This window comes from Mercenaria mercenaria, chromosome 11, assembly GCF_021730395.1.
Source record: "Mercenaria mercenaria strain notata chromosome 11, MADL_Memer_1, whole genome shotgun sequence".
Taxonomy (NCBI): domain Eukaryota; kingdom Metazoa; phylum Mollusca; class Bivalvia; order Venerida; family Veneridae; genus Mercenaria; species Mercenaria mercenaria.
The window spans coordinates 32,845,259-32,863,280 of NC_069371.1; the positions used below are offsets into that span (position 1 = coordinate 32,845,259).

At 36.9% G+C, this 18,022-nt stretch overlaps 1 long non-coding RNA gene across 2 annotated transcripts in view; it reads left to right on the top strand.

Moving 5' to 3' along the window:
* Positions 1 to 345: 345 nt before the first annotated feature.
* The window catches only part of LOC128546505 (uncharacterized), a 49,387-nt gene continuing 31,710 nt past the window's right edge, over positions 346 to 18,022 (top strand). For both annotated transcript variants that reach the window (XR_008365988.1, XR_008365989.1), the window contains exons 1-2: positions 346 to 375; positions 8,306 to 8,414. This is a non-coding gene — a long non-coding RNA (uncharacterized LOC128546505). The remainder of the gene's footprint in view (positions 376 to 8,305; positions 8,415 to 18,022) is intronic.

Here is an 18,022-nt window from a genome sequence, read left to right on the forward strand (position 1 = left end):
TTTTCTGTTAAATTGATTTTGACTAATGAAATTATTTGCTTCTTATTAACATCCTTAACTTTTTGCCGGATATATTTTTTTGCCATTCCTCACCACAAACCCTTTCGGCGGGGGATACCAATTCATCGAATTTGCTTGTTTACAGCAGGTATTAAATTTTGCTTGAATGTGTTACAGGGATTAGGTGATGCCACTCCAGGGTCTATGAAGAGGGCTGGCTCAGTTGACCCACCAAGCGAGGTGAAAAAGGCTAGATACTCTTCTGGTGCCGTAGGAATCCCAGGTCAAGCCGTAAAGTGAACAGAGAGTGGTTAACCTGTAGAGAAACAGTAATGTGATGGGGTTGTGAATTTCCTGCTGTATTTAGCCTGCCAGGTAACATGGTTAATGATATATTACCTGTATAAATTATAGTGTTCTTGATATATAATTTGTTGGAAAACTGAAAATGTTTTGCTTGCAAAAATAGCAGGTAAAGAATATTTTATATTGTGATACGGATTTCGGAACTGACAAATTAAAATACTTGAAAAAGCAGTTGTCAGAAAAATAAAGCATCTTGCTCAAGATTACTCATAGTGGTGGGGGTCTTGTCTGTCCGTGCCTCCGTCTGAAGTTAGTGACACGCCTATCTCAAAAAGTATGCGATATAAATTGATGAAACCTTACATGAGTCTTTATCATGATATAAACTTGTGCACCTATTTTTCATCTGGCTCCACCCCATATTTCCTGAGTTATGGCCCCTGAAATAGTAAAAATGCACATTTTCACCTACTGATATGCCTAGCTAACCTATATTTTGACTGTCTCCACCTATTTCCAGACTTATTGCCCTTGAAAGATTCAAAAAATGCACATTTTGATGCCCCTAGCTCAGAAAGTATATGATATAAATGAATGATCTTAAATGGATCTTATTTTTTGGTTGGCTCCACCCCCTATTTTTAAGTTATGGCCCCTGAAATAGTCAAAAAATATGCATTTTTACCTAATAATGTGACTAGTTCAAAAAGTGTTTGATGTAAATTGATGAAACCTTGCTTGAATCTTTATCATGATGTTGCCTTGCAAACTTGGCATTCTTCTTGGGAATCTTAGCACTTATTTCAGAGTTATAGCTCTTGAAATAGCCAAAATATTGGCAGACATCCCAACTCTCCCGATCCGATCGGGTTTCTCCCGATTCTGGTTGTAAAACCCGATCACCCCGATCAGAAGTCTCAATCTCCCGATTAAAAAAAACAACAACAAAACAACAGCAAAAAAAAAACACAAAAATTATGAAATAATCCACTTCTTTGCCCTATCTGATACTGTATCACTACTGACGAGTCTGTAAACAACAGCTTTCAGATATTTTCGCACCTTATTCTACCCGTGCTGATTATTGTTTATTACACGATTTAACAACGCCAGGTGTTGATTAATGTGTCACAGTTGAAATTAAAATCCAGACATTACATATCTAATTAAATTCAATCAAATTTAGATTAGAAATTATACTGGCTTTACCTTTTTCTGTAACTTTTTGAAATCAAAAGTAGATGGTCGCCGAGTCAACCTGCTAGGTTTTAAAAAACATTTCTCTTAAATTATTTTGATAAGAGGAAATGTCATGGTAAATTTTAATATCACTTACTATCAAATGCTGTTAAACTGTCTTTGCATCATAACAATTTGTCAAACACATCCTTTTAACTGGAGATTAAGGCAAATCTACGACAGTGTAACAATACCCGGACATTCAATTTTGGATAACAGAATTTGATCAATAAAAGTATTTGAGCCAGGGGTTTTAAATACTGGTTGACAGGGATGAGAATCAAACAGTAAATTTTCTATTGCTTGAACTTTTATTCTTTTAGCTATATACATTTTGTTTTTACAGTTCTAACAGCTGTACTGTTTGTCATGTAAAATTCACCTGGGGAGTCTTCTTTCCAACAAAAGAAATAAAAGTGCAGGTTTAATTCTCAGTGGTGTTTTGAATTTAGACATAGTGCTTAAAGTGCCATAACTATTTAATTTTGCACAGAAGGCTTCATGTATTATTGTTCCAAAACATTAAAAATGCATGAATAATAAGGTATAGACAAGTGAATTTTTTTTTAAGACTAGTGATTTTATAAGGGCAAATAAGTTTATATTATCATCAGATTTGTTAAAAGCTTCGTTATCATGAACATAATTACCGCGGTATAAAATCTCCCACTTGAACACCTCAATCTCCCACTTTGGAAAGCAAAAACTCCCACTTGGCATTCAGAAAAAGTTGGGATGTCTGTATTGGATTTTTTTTGTGATGCTCATAGCTCAAAAAGTATATGGCCTAGAATAATGAATCCTTTTCATAAAATGTTTGTTGAGGCTATACCCCCTTAAGGTTGCAAACTTTTGAATTATTGCCCCTTATTTGTGACAGATGTACCAGTGGGGGCACACCCTGTGTCCAACAGACACATTCTAGTTCTTATTCAAAATGTATCACGAAAAATAATTTAGAACTTCATTTGTGCTGCACAAGATTACAAGGAGATTAGTAAATATTGTTTGGGGCCTCCTTGGCCGAGTGGTTAAGGAGGCTGACTTTGAATTATTTGCCTCTTCTAGTTCAATACATTGCTTGGGGTGAAGAATTTTTTAGCTCCACTATTCGGAGGTGGGGGGCGGGCGGGGCTATTCTACATGCCCCGCTGTTGGCGTCGACGTGAGCTTTGAACTTCTTGGTTAAAGTTTTTCAGCAACCTTTGGTTTTTATGCCCCAGAAGGGAGGCATATTAGTTTTCAACTGTCCGTCCGTTAGTTGTTCATTCGCCACAATGTTAACTTTTTGCATGAAGGCACTTTACTCGCGAACCACTGCACCCAGGACCTTCAAACTTCACATGCTGATAGTACTTATTGAGTACATGACCCCTATTGACTTTGGGGGCATATGGGGGCATTTGTCACCATTAGGGACAGCTCTTGTTCTGTCATATCTTTGTTACTATTGCTTATATCTTACTGTAACTTAACATTGTCCAGCATACAAACAGAGTATGTGAAGGGGAAAGGTCAAGATCACCAAGATGTTATACTTGGAATTATTTCATGTTAATATTTCGAAAGCTTCGTTTATAGACATACCTTTGGTACTTTAAAAGATAATTACTTGAAATTAAAAATATATCTTTGTTATCATCTACAAGTGTGGTTACAATCCCTTTAACTCTAATTGTATTTTTGACAGAATTATGCCCCTTTCATACTTAAAGTTTTTTGGCAATCTGCTTTCTGGATATAACTTTAGTACAATATAAGATAATTATTTGAAACTTAAAGTGTACCATTATTATTATCATCATCTGCATGTGTGGTAACAATTCCCATAAAATTTATGTGATTTGTACTTTTAACCAAATTATGCCCCTTTCATACTTAACCGTTTTGAAAACTTTGTTTTCTGGAAATGACTTTGGTACTATATTCTGAATTGAAACTCAAAATATATCTTTACCACCATCATCATTACCTCTTCTATACTTTACCTTTAACCCCTCTGAGTAGTAGTGTCTTTTTATATCTTAGTGTATCTTCCTTTAAAAGCAGAGGTCTCTTATTGAGACATATATTTCTTTTGCTGTCTAACCGCCGAATAGTGGAGCGTGCTGTCTTACGGACATCTCTTGTTCATTTGTGGAGCTTACATTAAAGTCAGTGGTTCTACCCAGGTGCTTACCTGTGCCTGTAATAATAAATGGAGGGGTACCTTATGTTTTCCTCCACCATCAGATGCTGGAATACCACCTTAATGTTGATATGACATAAAACCCAACAAAGTAATTCAACGATAAAATACTGCTTAATATATGAAACTGCTCTCAAGTATATTATACATTATATTGAGCTTTTATGATCGCCCTGTGTCCTGTGTCCATTGTCCATCCGTCCGTCATTTGTCGTCAACAATTTGACTGTTAACACTTTAGAGGTCACAATTTTGGCCCAATCTTAATGAAACTTGGTCAGAATGTTACCCTCAATAAAATCTTGGACGAGTTTGATATTGGGTCATCTGGGGTCAAAAACTAGGTCACCAGGTCAAATCAAAGGAAAAGCTTGTTAACACTCAAGAGGTCACAATTTTGGTCCAATCTTAATGAAACTTTGTCAGAATGTTACTCTCAATAAAATTTTGGACGAGTTTGATATTAAGTCATCTGGGGTCAAAAACTAGGTCACCAGGTCAAATCAAAGGAAAAGCTTTTTAACACTGTAGAGGCCACATTTATGACTATATCTTCATGGATCTTGGTCAGAATGTTAATCTTGATAGTCTCATAGTCCAGTTTTAATCTGGGTCATGTAGGATCAAAAACTAGGTCACCAGGTCAAATCATAGGAAAAGCTTGTTAACACACTAGAGGTCACAATTTTGGCCCAATCTTAATGAAACTTGGTCAGAATGTTACCCTCAATAAAATCTTGGACGAGTTCGACATTGGTTTATCTGGGGTCAAAAACTAGGTCACCAGGTCAAATCAAAGGAAAATCTTGTTAGCACTCTAGAGGTCACAATTTTGGCCCAATCTTAATGAAACTTGGTCAGAATGTTACCATCAATAAAATCTTGGACGAGTTCGACATTGGTTTATCTGGGGTCAAATACTAGGTCACCAGGTCAAATCAAAGGAAAAGCTTGTTAACACTCTAGAGGTCACAATTTTGGCTCAATCTTAATGAAACTTTGTCAAAATGTTACTCTCAATAAAATCTTGGATGAGTTCGATATTGGGTTATCTGGGGTCAAAAACTAGGACATCAGGTCAAATCAAAGGAAAAGCTTGTTAACACTCTAGAGGTCACAATTTTGGCCCAATCTTAATGAAACTTGGTCAGAATGTTATCCTCAATAAAATCTTGGAGGAGTTCAATATTGGGTTATCTGGGGTCAAAAACTAGGTCACCAGGTCAGATCAGAGTTATGCCCCCAGGCATCTACTGATGCAGGAGGCATATAGTGATGTCCTGTCCATCCGTTCGTCCGTTCGTTCTTTCGGTCGTCCGTCCGTCCGTACAAGGTTAACCAAATGGGACCGTTTTGTCTAGCATCAATACCCCTTACTAGAATGACTTGATACAAATGCAGGTGTAACCTGTGACCATTCCTCATCTTCAGACATCACCTGACCTCAGTTTGACCTTGACCTCATTTTGGATTAGGTTGCTTTATATGGGCCATCTCTTGATCCAAATGGGACCGTTTCGTCTAGCATCAGTACCGCTTACAAGAATGAATTGATACTAACGCATCAGTACCGCTTACAAGAATGAATTGATACTTATACAGATGTAACCTGTGACCATTCCTCATCTTCAAACATCACCTGACCTCAGTTTGACCTTGACCTTGACCTCATTTTGGATTAGGTTGCTTTATATGGGCCATCTCTTGATCCAAATGGGACCGTTTCGTCTAGCATCAGTACCGCTTACAAGAAAGAATTGATACTAACGCAGATGTAACCTGTGACCATTCCTCATCTTTGAACATTACCTGACATCAGTTTGACCTTGACCTCGTTTTGGACTTAGGTTGCTTTGTATCGACAAGGATGCCACTGGGGGGCATCAAGCGTTTATTGAATGCAGCTCCTTGTTAACACTATAGAGGCCACATTTATGACTGTATATTCATGAATCTTGGTTAGAATGTTAATCTTTATAGTCTCAAGGTCCAGTTTGAATCTGGGTCATGTAGGTTTAAAAACTAGATCACAAGGTCAAATCAAAGGAAAAGCTAGTTAACACTGTAGAGGCCCCATTTATGACCATATCTTAATGAGACTTGGTCAGAATGTTGATTTTGATGATCTATAGGTCAAGTTCAAATCTGGGTCAGGTGGGGTCTAGTAGGCTTATGATAGTTGGTTTGTTGCATTGCCTAGTGGTCCTCTACCAAAATTGTTTAAATTATGTCCCTAGGTTGAAAAAAGCTCCTGCCCTGGGGGTCCCAAGTTTAACATAGACTTATATAGGAAAGTTCTTTAAAAATCTTCTTTTCTGAGAGATCAAGGCATAGACCTTCCATATTTGGTATGTAGCTTTGCCTAGTGATTCTCTTAACAAGATTGTTAAAATTATGCCTTTGTGGTGAAAAGAGCCCTGCCCTTGGGGGCACTTGCATATGAAAGAAATGGAACAAATATTTAATCAAAGGCCTGAATGGCCTGAGTCGGCTAATGATTGATGTACTGACAGTATAGTCTACCAGTTTCAGTTTGTTTTTAGTTTTTCTCTTAAAATTTCATAACACAGCTCGATATTTACCCAAAATATTATATCCGGATACGATTACACTTTTCTCCAGTTTGAACAATATATTTTACAAATTGTGATGATACGAAGACATTTAGCAGCAATTGGCAGTATCTGACATTGAAGTTTATGGTTAAATTACCACTTATTTAAATCTTTTCATAAAAAAGTTGTTTCGTTTCGCCAAACATAGACGATCTGCTTTCGATTTCAAAAACTACAAGAAAATACAATTTAATGTTTCGCCGATTTGTTTATTTCTCGAAAAATAAGAATTAAAATCATTTTTAATATCAATAGTAACTAAACAAACCAGTAAGGGCTTCTTCTTCCGATAATTTATCTGTTTACTGACGGCAAAATTCAACCCACGCAAAGTTTATAGAAATCATACGATGCGTGTTTACGTTCAATGTGGGAGAATTAAGGCTGATCGGCTATGTTACCTAACGCATCCAGACGATTCAGATTTTGTTTTTAAAAAAGCATTGTGTGCGTTTCTGTAATTTTATATACGTTTTTATACGCTTAGAAATTATTAGACATGCGTATTTGCATTATTTCTATACGTAATTTACGCTAATACGCATCTTATCTGGAGCCCTGCTGGAACTATTTTTTGTCTTTCGCTGGATGTTACCCAAGCTTTGTAAGCCTGCGCAATTCTTAAAATGCACATTTATGCTTAACGAGTTACATTCGAGAATTGCACAATTACAAGTCATAAATATGACAGATTACATCCTATATTGGTCATAGCAAAGGGAATTGACACAACTTAACTTCATTCATGCAGTGAACTGTTTGAAATTTGAGAAATCTAATGGAACTACATCCCTTCACATGTTATTCGGTCCATTTAGAGAATCGTTGGATAGCAAGGACTCGTCAAAAGGCTTTCAGCCTTTAGCCGACTCAAAAATTATCAGAAAATATAACCTGGACTGTTTAATTATAATTACCTAATGACCCCAATTAATTAGGGGTCACTTGACTGTGACCTTGACCTACTTTCTTGTTTTTTAAGATACAGCTTTGAAATTTGGATGACATATGCAGTTTTGCACACCAATCTTAACACTGACTGTCAGTTACCATGAATGTGACCTACTTTCTTAATATTTTAGCATCAGTTTGACATTTGAAACATGTAGCTCATATTACACAGGTGAGCGATCCAGGGACATCATGACCCTCTTGTTTCTATATAGAGGATGGCACAGTATGTTGGGGCATCCAAGTCCTATGGATACAGTTCTAGTTAACAATTTAAGATCTCATAGTTATTTTATGGACCCAACATAATTACTAATGTTAGTCTTTTAGTTAATTCAATTCACTGAAACAGTGTTTTACAAGAAAAGTTCTCTTAAATCCATTTAAAATTTTATAAAAAAAGAAACATTTTTAGCTTGGCTATTCAAACAATAGCCTAGCTATCTACTCACCCTGGTGTCTGTGTCGGCGTTAGCGTCACAGCTTGGTTAAAGTTTTGCATGCAAGTCCATGGACTTCATTTAAATGCATAAAGCTTTGAAACTTATTTTTTCTTTTTCTAGGTCAATTACAAATTTCACTGGTTCAAGTCCCAAAACTCTGACATGTATTTTTTGGCAAATTATGCCCCTTTTGTACTTAGAAAATTCTGGTTAAAGTTTTGCTTGCAAGTTACTATCTGCAAAACAAATGCAAATATTAAATTGAAACTTCACGTGTCTTCGGGGTTATAAAACTAGTTGATTGCATCAAGTCCCATAACTCTGACATGTATTTTGGCAAATTATGCCCCCTTTTGGACTTAGAAAATAATCAGGTAAAAGTTTTGCATGCAAGTGACATCTCCAAAACTAATGCAGATACTGAATTTAAACTCTGTAGATATTTAAACTTTAGGGTGATACTCCTGCTACTGGGACAACAGTTCAAATAGTCGAGCACTAACTGTCTTACAGTTTGAGAGTAAAACAGGTAAATTGAATGGATTTAAACTTGATACTTTCAGATGAAAGGTGATGGAGTCAGGGGGTTGGGTATCAGCATTACAAGACATGTGTATGCAAGTAGTGGTTCAGAGCTACTTCGTCCAATTGCAGTTTTACTCCTCACAAGAAGTAAGTTATTTGATATTGTTTAAGAATCTGGTGATATTAATGTTATATTTAGAGAGATCTGGAGTAATTTTGGTATTGAAAATAAGCTGCTCATTCTAAGAATAAAATTCCCATGAAATATGAAGTTTGTGGGTTAGGGAATATTTCGATGGCTTGGCGCATAAAGGTCCAGCTGCATTTTTAGCTCACCTGAGCACAAAGTGCTCAAAGGTGAGCTTTTACGATCACCCTGTATCCATCTTCCGTTAGTCGTCAGTTTTTTTTTTTTACTGTTAACACTCTAAAGGTCAGATCAAAGTAAAAGCTTGTTAACTCTATAGAGCTCACAATTTTGGCCCAATCTTAATTAAACTTGGTCAGAATGTTACCCTCAATAAAATCTTGGACCAGTTTGATATTTGGTCATCTGGGGTAAAAAAAATAGGTCACCAGGTCAAATCAGAATAAAAGCTTGTTCACACTCTAGAGTTTACAATTTTGGCCCAATCTTAATGAAACTTGGTCAGAATGTTAGCCTCAATAAAACCTTGGACAAATTCTATATTGGGTCATGTGGGGTCAAAAACTAGATCACCAGGTCAAATCAAAGAAAAAGCTTGTTAACTCTATAGAGGTCACAGTTTTGGCCCAATCTTACTGAAACTTGGTCAGAATGTTACCCTCAATAAAATCTTGGACGAGTTTGATATTGGGTCATCTGGGGTCAAAAACTAGGTCACCAGGTCAAATCAAAGGAAAAGTTTAACTCTGTAGGCCACATTTTTGACTGTATCTTCATTAAACTTGGTCAAATTGTTAATTCAGATGATCTCAAGGTCCAATTTGAATCTGAGTCATGTAGAATTAAAAACTATGTCATCTGTTCGAATCAAAGGAAAAGCTAGTTAACACTGTAGAGGCCATATTTATGACCTTATCTTAATGAAACTTAATCAGAATGTTAATCTTGATGATCTATAGGTCAAGTTCAAATCTGGGTCATCTGGGGTCAAAAACCAGATCACTAGGTAAAATCAAAGGAGAAGCTTGTTTACACTAGTGGTCACAATTTTGGCCCAATCTTAATGAAACTTTGTCAGAATGTTACCCTCAATAAAATCTTGGACCAGTTTGATATTGGGTCATGTTTGGTCAAAAACTAGGTCACCAGGTCAAATCAAAGGAAAACAAGTTAACACTTTTAGAGGCCACTTTTATGACCATATCTTAATGAAACTTGGTCAGAATGTTAATCTTGATGATCTTTAGGTCAGCTGAGCAATACAGGGCCTTCATGGCCCTCTTGTTTCAATTTTCCGAATTCTTATTTAGTCCTCTACTAGACTGTGTAAACTCAAATAAAGCAGAAGCCATTTCTGGTACCAGTGTCATACATTGTTAGGTTCTATGTACACAGTTTATGGCTGTAGTATAGAACAGACTCATTACTGTGTGGTGTTAGGTGTATCTGCTGCAAGTCAAAACAAGAAACTGATAGTTCCTCATCAGTTTTGCATTTCTCTTTGTCTTCAGCTTTCATCTACCTAGCCCATGCCTTACATTTCACATGTATGTTGTCTTGCATTTCACATGACATGACATACATTGTATGTTGTACATATCATTCATATAACTTTTCTCCTCCTCACTAACGTTTTTGCAGCGATCTTTCACTGGTTTGTGAAAAGCCAGATTGAAATGTCTGACAAATATGTAACAGAACGGTATGTGTAGATAGAAACAGGGCTTCATTATTGCCTTTCACACTTGTTCAAATACAGATTGTACATTCTAGGAACACTAAGCCCTTGTTCTAGATAATATTTTTCTGAAACTAGAAAATAATAAAAGTGAGGAACAACACGTCAAACACCGAGTCAAGTTTAACTAATTTTAATCTACAGGTTTCGGTTATTTACCATAACCTTCATCAGGATATTTTTCTAAGTCTTTACAGAAATAATGGGATTCAATTTCTGGGGAGGAGTCAGTATGTTCGTTTACTTGCAGAAGCTGTTCTAAATGGATATTGTTTACTCTGTTTATGTGCTTGCTGCGTTTGTCAGGAGAACAAAGTCCGTTCACAATGTTTTCTTTACTAGGTCCTTTGAGCAATGCAGTACAGACTGCTGTATGACTAAGGCCTAAAGAATCCAGGAAAAATGTATTGCATACAAGTACGAGTTAAGAAGATAGTATTTTGTGCTAATGCTCAGTAAGAGTTGACTGACAGAAAAAAACACTAAATGTGCTTAATGAAAGGCAAACTGACACTGTTACTTTTACTTAAGTGATATTTGATTACATTATCAGGTTCTCAGTCAGATTATGATAACAGATTACTAATACGTAAATAGAGGATATTACACGAGTGTCTTTACATATTGAATTTATTAAACAAGTTGAATAAAATAATAAAATGCGAGGCTCTTCCGAGCATTTTATCAATTTTATTCAACAAGTTTAATAAATTCAATGTGGAAAGTCACAAATGTGATATTCTTTTTATCACATGATAGCCTTTCCTGTCGAAACATAAAAAATTCTACTTTCTTTTACCATATGAATAAGACAATTTGACCAACGTCTCCGATACTATAAATGACGTCAACGTCAAGCTTTATTACACTAGTGTATTATCATTTTTAGCTCAACTATTCGAAGAATAGGGGAGCTATCCTACTCGGCCCGGCATCGGCGTGAGCGTGAGCCTGAGCGTCACACAAATGTTAAAGTTTGTGTACCACCCCAAATATTTTCAAAGTCCATTGAGATATTGCTTTCATATTTTGCGTACTTAATTACCATCATGACCCCAGTCTGTAAAAAGGAGGAGGCAACTCTATCAAGCATTTTGACTGAATTATGGCCCTTTTTTGACTTAGAATAAGTGTTAAAGTTTGCGTACCACCCCAAATATTTTCAAAGTCCATTGAGATATTGCTTTCATATTTTGCATACTTGTTTGCCAACATGACCCCAGTCTGTAAAAAGGAGGAGGCAACTCTATCAAGCATTTTGACTGAATTATGGCCTCTTTTCGACTTAGAATAAATGTTAAAGTTTGTGTACCACCCCAAATATTTTCAAAGTCCATTGAGATATTTCTTTCATATTTTGCATACTTGTTTACCATCATGACCCAAGTCTGTAAAAAGGAGGAGGCAACTCTATCAAGCATTTTGGCGGAATTATGGCCCCTTTTCGACTTAGAATATGCTTATTGTAATGTTAAAGTTTTACTCATTGCTTATATTATACTATCAAGCACTGAGAATAGTTGAGCGCACTGTCCACTGACAGCTCTTGTTATTTAATGGCTTTATTACACTCCCGCGACATCAAACATGTGATAAGCTTATTTTTTAGCTCACCTGAGCAGACAGTGCTCAAGGTGAGCTTTTGTGTTCGCCCTCTGTCCATCATCTGTTTGTCCGTCGTTGTCGACAATTTGACTGTTAATACTGTAGAGGTCACAATTTTGGCCCAATCTTAATGAAACTTGGTCAGAATGTTACCCTCAATAAAATCTTGGACAAATTCGATATTGGGTCATCCGGGGTCAAAAACTAGGTCACCAGGTCAAATCAGAGGAAAAGCTTGTTAACACTCTAGAGGTCACAATTTTGGCCCAATCTTAATGAAACTTAGTCAGAATGTTACCCTTAATAAAATCTTGGATGAGTTTGAAATTGGGTCATCTTGGGTCAAAAACTAGGTCACCAGGTCAAATCAAAGGAAAAGCTTGTTAACACAGTAGAGGCCACATTTATGACTGTATCTTCATGAAACTTAGTCAGAATGTTGATCTTGATGATCTCAAGGTCCAGTTTGAATGTAGGTCATGTAGGATTGAAAACTAGGTCACCAGGTCAAATCAAAGGAAAAGCTAGTTAACACTGTAGAGGCCACATTTATGACCATATGTTAATGAAACTTGGTCAGAATGTTAATCTTGATGATCTATAGGTCACATTCAAATCTTGGTCAGGTGGGGTCAAAAACTAGTTCACTAGGTCAAATCAAATGAAAAGCTTGTTAACACTCTAGAGGCCACATTTATGACTGTATCTTCATGAAACTTAGTCAGAATGTTAATCTTGATGATCTTTATGTCAAGTTCAAAATCTGGGTCATATGGGGTCAAAAACTAGGTCACCAGGTCAGATCAAAGGGAAAGCTAGTTAACAGTTTAGAGGCCACATTTATGACCATATCTTAATGAAAATTGGTCAGAATGTTAATCTTGATGATCTTTAGGTCAATAGGTCAGGTGAGCGATACAGGGCCTTCATGGCCCTCTTGTTTGTCTTAAGTCTATGTATATTAAATAAGTATGTTTCTGTAAGCTGAAACTTAAATTCTAGTTGTTTTAAATAGCTAACTAGTTAATTTACCTTTAGCATTATCATTTGCTATGAAAACATCATTGTAAAATAAGTCCAAGTGCGGACAGACTTGTAGAGATAAGTATAATGCAAAACAAGACCAAGTTAATAGTGACCTATTTTGCATTACAAATTTGAGAAGATTCAGATAGACCTATTTGCTAATTAGGAATTTTGTGATTAATTAATAAGATTTTTTTCACAAATTTTTTGGAGAATGTGTGTCGCATCATGCTTGATCCAAATATGCAAAAAAGTGATTTTGTGAAAAATTATTGTCATATGGACCTGTTTTCACCAAGCCATCGATTTAAAACCTTTGCATTGCCAAGTTCTCCTATTATGGATGTAAAATATTTACAGAATGAAATGTATATAGATCAGAGTAAGTTTTTCTACTGTAGCTAATTATGTCCATATTTTGCAAGGTTTGTACTGGTACAGAATTCAGGAACACTGGTTAGGTTTACTGCCTGCCTTTACATAACTGAAATACTATTGGAAAATGGCCTTAACATGCTCAATCAAACCGAGCCTGCAACATTTTTGTTTTTGTCGTGTTGAGCGACCTGTGAAGTTTCCACTTTTTATGCCCCCGGAGGGAGGCATATAGTTTTTGAACCGTCTGTCTTTCGGTCTGTCCGCAATTTTCGTGTCCAGTCCATATCTTTGTCATCAATGGATGGATTTTCAAATAACTTGGCTTGAATGTGTACCACAGTAAGACGACGTGTCGCGCGCAAGAACCAGGTCCGTAGCTCAAAGGTCAAGGTCACACTTAGACATTAAAGGATAGTGCATTGATGGGCGTGTCCGGTCCATATCTTTGTCATCAATGGATGGATTTTCAAATAACTTGGCATAAATATGTACCACAGTAAGACGACGTGTCGTGCGCAAGACCCAGGTTCGTAGCTCAAAGGTCAAGGTCACACTTAGACGTTAAAGGATAGTGCATTGATGGGCGTGTCCGGCCCATATCTTTGTCATCGATGCATGGATTTTCAAATAACTTGGCCTGAATGTGTACCACAGTAAGACGACGTGTCGCGCGCAAGACCCAGGTCCGTAGCTCAAAGGTCAAGGTCACACTTAGACGTTAAAAGATAGTGCATTGATGGGTGTGTCCGGCCCATATCTTTGTCATCGATGGATGGATTTTCAAATAACTTGGCATGAATGTGTACCACAGTAAGACGACGTGTCGTGCGCAAGACCCAGGTTCGTAGCTCAAAGGTCAAGGTCACACTTAGACGTAATGGATAGTGCATTGATGGGCGTGTCCGGCTCATATCTTTGTCATCGATGGATGGATTTTCAAATAACTTGGCCTGAATGTGTACCACAGTAAGACAACGTGTCATGCGCAAGACCCAGGTTCGTAGCTCAAAGATCAAGGTCACACTTAGACGTTAAAGGATAGTGCATTGATGGGCGTGTCCAGTCCATATCTTTGTCATCAATGGATGGATTTTCAAATAACTTGGCATGAATGTGTACCACAGTAAGACAACATGTCACATGCAAGACCAGGTTCGTAGCTCAAAGGTCAAGGTCACACTTAGACGTTAAAGGTCATTTTTCATGATAGTGCATTGATGGGCATGTCTGGTCCATATCTTTGTCATTCATGCATGGATTTTAAAATAACTATGCATGAATGTGTGACACAGTAAGACGACGTGTCACGCGCAAGACCCAGCTCCGTAGGTCAAAGGTCCTAAACTCTAACATCGGCCATAATTATTCATTCAAAGTGCCATCGGGGGCATGTGTCATCCTATGGAGACAGCTCTTGTTCTATATTAAACCAAACCAAAACAAACAAATATTCACCATCATGATATGGAGTGTCGCTCGCTAGAACCAGGTCGCTAGGTCAAGGTCACACACAAAGGGGTCAAAGGTCAAATTCAAGAATGACTGTCCGGAGCATTTCTTTTTCATGCTTGGAGGGATTTTGATGTAACTTTGCACATTTGTTCACCATCTGCTCAAGAACCATCTCAGACAACCAACAAGACAACCACTTTTCACAATCGCTGTCAAAAAGTCAGTAGACTGTTCAGTTTTTCTAATATACTTGAGAATGTAAAAAGGTTTTATGTAAGGTTTTGCAGTATTTTTACTGATAATTAAACAAAATATTATTTAAAACATACATGTTGTATATTGGGTTTTCAGACAAGGTAGCCTAAATTGGTATCAATAGTATACTTGGTATAACAACTGTGTGCTCAATGTATCTAGAGAAGGTAACTATGGATATTTTAGGTATATTGGCAGGCCATCTTGACTTTACATACAGGCCACTATGGATAGTCTTAGGATGCAGACAGGCTGTATTTAAGTGATACGTAGGACATTTTTTAGCTCACCTGTCACATAGTGACAAGGTGAGCTTTTGTGATCACCCTTCGTCCGTCGTCAGTCCGTGCGTCTTGTGCGTCCGTGTGTGCGTCAACAATTTCTTGTCTGCACGATAGTGGTTTCTTTAATGATTTTATTTTAACCAAACTTGCACACAACTTGTATCACCATAAGATCTCGGTTCCTTTCTTGAACTGGCCAGATCCCATTATGGGTTCCAGAGTTATGGTCCCTGAAAGGGCCAAAATTAGCTATTTTGACCTTGTCTGCACAATAGCAGCTTTATTTATGATTTGATTTTTACCAAACTGGCACACAACTTGTATCACCATAAGATCTTGGTTCCTTTCTTGAACTGGCCAGATTCCATTATGGGTTCCAGAGTTATGGCCCCTGAAAAGGCCAAAATTAGCTATTTTGACTTTGTCTGCACAATAGCAGCTTCATTTATGATTTTATTAGTCCCCTACTGGTTGAAAACCAGTTTCGGGGACTATAGGAATGCGCTTTTCCGTCATTCCGTCTTTACGTCATTCCGTCATTCTGTCATTCCGTCATTCCGTCCGTCCGCAATTTCGTGTCCGGTCCATAACTCTTTTATCCGTGAAGGGATTTTATTATTACTTGGCACAAATGTTCCCCATGATGAGACGACGTGTCATGTGCAAAACCCGGACCCCTAGCTTAAAGGTCAAGGTCACAATTGGAGGTCAAAGGTCAAGAGGGCTTTTTTCCTGTCCGGTCCTTAACTCTCCCATCCTTGAAGGGATTTTAATATCGCTTGGCAGAATTGTACCTCATAATAAGAGGATGTGTCTTGCACAACTTTCAGACCCCTAGCTCAAAGGTCAAGGTCACACTTAGTAGTCAAATGTTAACATGGCATGAACAGGGTCTGTTTCGTGTCCGGTCTATAATTCTTTCATCCATGAAGGGATTTTAATATAACTTGACACAAATGTTCCCCATGATGTGACGACATGTCATGCGCAAAACCCGCACCCCTTACTCAAAGGTCAAGGTCACAATTGGAGGTCAAAGGTCAACAGGGTTTTTTTCCTGTCCGGTCCATAACTCTCTCATCCATGAAGGGATTTTAATATCAATTGGCAAAATTATACGTCATAATAAGATGATGTGTCTTGCCAACTTTCAGACCCCTAGCTCAAAGGTCAAGGTCAGACTTAGTAGTCAAATGTTAACATGGCATGAACAGGGTCTGTTTCGTGTCCGGTCCATAACTCTGTCATTCATTAAGGGATTTCAGTATTACTTGGCACAGATGTTCTCCATGATGAGACAACGTGTCATGCGCAAATCCCGGAGCCCTTGCTCAAAGGTCAAGGTCATACTTAGAGGTCAAAGGTCTAATTCAATAATGACTTTGTCTGGAGCATTTCTTCTTTATGCGTGGAGGGATTTTAATGTAACTTGGCACAAATGTTCACCACCATGAGACGAATTGTCTTACCCCAGAACCAGGTCGCTAGGTCTAAGGTCAAGGTCATACATAGAGGTCAAAGGTCAAATTCAAGAATGACTTTGTCCGGAGCATTTCTTCTTCATGCATTGAGAGATTTTGATGTAACTTGGCACAGATGTTCACCACCATGAGGCACACTTTTTTATAATTACGACCCTTTGTTGTTACTATAAATAGATTACATTGTAACTTTTTTATTACTGGCCATAGGGAAAAATCGAGACCACTTTTCTGTGGTACAACATGCATGTTACATCCAATATTTAGGTGTATTTTGATCTATCTCTACCATTTAGTAAAGATTTTCTTGTGGACTTACATTTTATAGATTTTTTTTTTTTTTTTTTTTTTTGGATTAATTTCACTTTGTTGTTACTATAAATAACTTTTATGATAACTTTTTGTATAATCGGCCAAAAAAAGTCTAAATGAAAACAACTGTACGTTTTTATATCTGCAAATTTTAATCCAAGTGCTTTGTTATATTATATTGTATATATAGTACAATATTGTTTATACATCATAGACAGATATCAGTTCATTATGTTATACTGCAGTAGAGAAAATTAGGTGCCTTCCAGTAGGGGACTTTGTATTGCATGGCAATACTTCATTCACTTGTTTTAACCAAACTTGCACCCAACTTTTATCACCACAAGATCTTGGATCCTTTCTTGAACTGGCCAGATTCCATCATGGGTTCCAGAGTTATGGCTCCTTAAAGGTCCAAAATTGGCTATTTTGGATTTTGCAGCCATATAGAGACTTCATTTATGGTTTTATTTGATACAAACTTCCAAAATATCTTCAACAACAATAAATCTTGGATTCCATGACAAATCAGATCCAATCGTAGGTTATTTTATATCTGATTACCTCCCCTGATTGTAATCAAACTGGATTTATATCAGTAAGTACTTATAGGACTTATTTGAAATTTCATTATTGTCATTACTGAGCCAATCAGGGTAGATAACTATGGACTGATTTTGTGTCAAATTACCTCCCTTTATTTCAAATTAAAATTGGTATATCTTCGTAATTAATGAAGATACTGATCAGAAATTTCATTTATGTCAACAGATTCCTTCTTTTGTTCTCTTACAATAATTTTCTTTTTAATTACTTCCCTTTTACGTTACTATAAATAGCTTATTTTTAGTAATATTTTTATTATTGGTTAAAACTGAGACCACTTTCCTGTGGTACAACATGGATGGTACTTCCAATTTTTAGTTGTATTTTGACATATCTGTACCGTTTAAGAATTTTTTTTTCTTTTTGGTTAAATTTCTTCCCTTTGTTCTTCCTATCCTTTTGGACTTAGATATTTTTTCTGAGGACAAGAAGTGCAATGATAACAGGTGAGCGATATAGGGCCATCATGA